Below are 3,063 nucleotides of genomic sequence, written 5' to 3' on the forward strand. Positions count from 1 at the left end.
CACGGGCCTAGCTGCTCCACGGCATGTGGGATCTTCCCGTACCGGGGCATGAACCCGCGTCCCCTGCATCGGCAGGCAGACTCTCAACCACAGCGCCACCAGGGAAGCCCTAACGGGACCTCTGATATGCTAAATCCTCAGCATGAGATTTAAGTCTGTAATACTAGATTTTTTTGCACTACAGCTCAAGTGTAATAAAACCTAGAACTGATGTATCTCATTTTGCTTAGGCATTTTTCTTGTGTCAGTGTATGAATATGTGAATAATCATTTCTTCTAGAACTGGTGATACCTCCAGTTAAGATCAGTACCTACAGAAAATACTCCATGGCAGTCATCTCCATACTTACATAATTGTACATCCCATCAGTTAAAAAAAATTTCACCCACTTCAGATATGTTTATTTATAAATTGTATATAAAAACTACTGGTAAATTGTATACAGTAAAAGCTTACACAAGACATATTTTAAAAGAGTATTTAAAAATATATTTTTTTCTTTCTATACCCAGTTGATCATTTCATACACGTCATTCCTTTGGAAATCTTAATAATGATCATCATTTGCCTAATTTAATGGAACACTAGCCTGTTGTTACTGTTAGTTAGAACACTATAAAATGAATGACTCCAGTACAATAGAATGTGTTAAAGTACTTTCATGAAGGTCTTTGGAATGACAACTTTAAGAATCTCTATAAACATGTAGTTATCAAGTCAACCAGCATTTATTTAGCATCTGCAAATGGCACAGTATCCACCTACCAGGAAGGAGCTTGTATTATAGATGGAAGGCATTTTATTTAGATGTGTGTATAAGTACTGTGTGTACATGTGAAGGTAACTGATAATTCAACAGTGAATATAAGAAATGTTGTGTCTGTGATACAGAGAGTAGAGACATTCTAAGGCACAGAGGAACCCTTTCCACCCGCCCCCAGCCCTGCCAAGGTCACCCAGCTGGAAATCCAGGACGTCTCTATCCTCTAGATGCTTCCATAGATAATTTGGATCTAAGTTAGAATTCTGGCTCTGAATAGAAATAAGGGACACATCCGTGAAAGACTGAAAAGCAACATGGATAGATCTTAGTTGACTATGTGTGTGAGACAGGAGGGAAGTGTCAAAGATGAGCCAAGCGAATTCCAAAACGGATAGTAACATACACCAAACTAGAGAAGTCAAAATCCATTTACCTATCAATTTTACTTACAGAAATTTATATCCTGAGAGTATAATCACAGAGGAAAAAAAAGAAGAACAAAGTTAATTTTTAAAGTTGCAAGAATACTGGTTACCATGTTTATGGGGGAGGGAGGGTGAGAAAGACCTGATGGTTATTACCAAAGTGTTAACTGTAGTTTATTTCTGATTATTTGGATATTCAGCAAACCTTTTTACAAAGTTTGTTAGTGTTTTCTAGATTTTCTTTGGTAATTATTGCTTTTATAATAATAATTTACTTATTTCTAAAAGGAGAATGCTAGTTTGGGGAAAAGATTGTTTTAGGGTTTAGTTACTAATTTATTTATTCGTTCTTCAAGTATTTATTGTAGTGCTTACAATATGCCGAGTACAGCATGCCAAACCTAATCCTGGCTAGATGTTTGAGAGAAAAATGAAAAGACAGTTCACTTTCTTCCATAAGCATTCAGTCTAGCAGGGAGACAGACATGCAAACAAATAGCTCCAGTGTAATATGATGTAAAAACATAGTCAGGGCATAGTCAGCAATTTGGGGAAGGAGCCATCTAGATACGTTTGTTTGAATCTGTGTAGGTATAACATTTAAGACACTATTTTAGCTAAGCCTTGAAATCTGCCAGGTTGACAGATAAGCTGAAAGAAGGCATTTCAATAGAGGAAGCAGCAGCATGTGAGGTAATGGTTGACTATCCAGATGCAAACATCTAGCTTTGGTTAGAATCAAGAGGGAGAGCTCCATGCAGGAGTCATCTGAGCAGTGGTGATACTTGTAGCCTTGAAGGAGTATAGACCTCTAAGACCGAGTATCTTCAAGAAAGCCTTTTTAAGCCATAAGAGAAGGAAAAAGATGCCAGTTGAAGGACCTAGAGAAGTAGGAAGAGTCAGAGTATTATGATGTGGAGTCCGAAGAAAGCAGAAATGTGAATGGTCAGTGGTGTCCATTGCTGCAGAAAGACACGTCCACTTTGTGATGTACATACTTCCAGTCTTTGTCTTTGTTCTGTGTTTTTGTTGTTGTTTAAAATTATCTCATAGTCTGTGCGCAGTTTTTTGTCCTGCCTTTTCAGAAAGTAAGTGAATGAACTGTAATTATTTTTTTTTTTTTTTTTTTTTTTTACTTTTGGGCATTTGGGTTTTTCCCTTTACTCCAAGAAAACAAATCAACTTGTAAAGAATTCAGGAGAATGGCTTATGAGAAATTGGATGTAGGTATAAAATAAATGTTTTCAGAAAGTTACCAGTGAGCTTATTACTAGACTGAAACAAAGATGAATTATTCATCTTTTTATTCTGGGCACCTTGATCAGTGACTGATAATGAAGGGAAAAAGGAATGAAATGATCTTGAGAACGAAAAATGGAGCTGGAGGAATCAGGCTCCCTGACTTCAGACTATACTACAAGGCTACAGTAATCAAGACAGTATGGTACTGGCACAAAAACAGAAATATAGATCAATGGAACAGGATAGAAAGCCCCGAGATAAACCCACGCACATATGGTCACCTTATCTTTGATAAAGGAGAGAAGGATATACAGTGGAGAAAAGACAGCCTCTTCAATAAGTGGTGCTGGGAAAACTGGACAGCTACATGTAAAAGTATGAAATTAGAACACTCCCTAACACCACACACAAAAATAAACTCAAAATGGGTGAAAGACCTAAATGTAAGGCCAGACACTATCAAACTCTTAGAGGAAAACATAGGCAGAACACTCTATGGCATAAATCACAGCAGGATCCTTTTGGACCCACCTCCTAGAGAAATGGAAATAAAAACAAAAATAAACAAATGAGACCGAATGAAACTTAAAAGCTTTTGCACAGCAAAGGAAACCATAAACAAAATGAAAAGA

At 37.0% G+C, this 3,063-nt stretch overlaps 2 protein-coding genes across 8 annotated transcripts in view; one reads left to right on the forward strand and one right to left on the reverse strand.

The window, feature by feature from the left end:
* Window positions 1–3,063, forward strand: part of RALGPS2 (Ral GEF with PH domain and SH3 binding motif 2) — a 305,267-nt gene that overhangs the window by 253,717 nt on the left and 48,487 nt on the right. The gene's annotated exons all lie outside the window — the stretch shown is intronic.
* The window catches only part of ANGPTL1 (angiopoietin like 1), an 84,644-nt gene that overhangs the window by 12,135 nt on the left and 69,446 nt on the right, over window positions 1–3,063 (reverse strand). The gene's annotated exons all lie outside the window — the stretch shown is intronic.

This window comes from Physeter macrocephalus, chromosome 4 (assembly GCF_002837175.3).
Source record: "Physeter macrocephalus isolate SW-GA chromosome 4, ASM283717v5, whole genome shotgun sequence".
Taxonomy (NCBI): Eukaryota; Metazoa; Chordata; class Mammalia; order Artiodactyla; family Physeteridae; genus Physeter; species Physeter macrocephalus.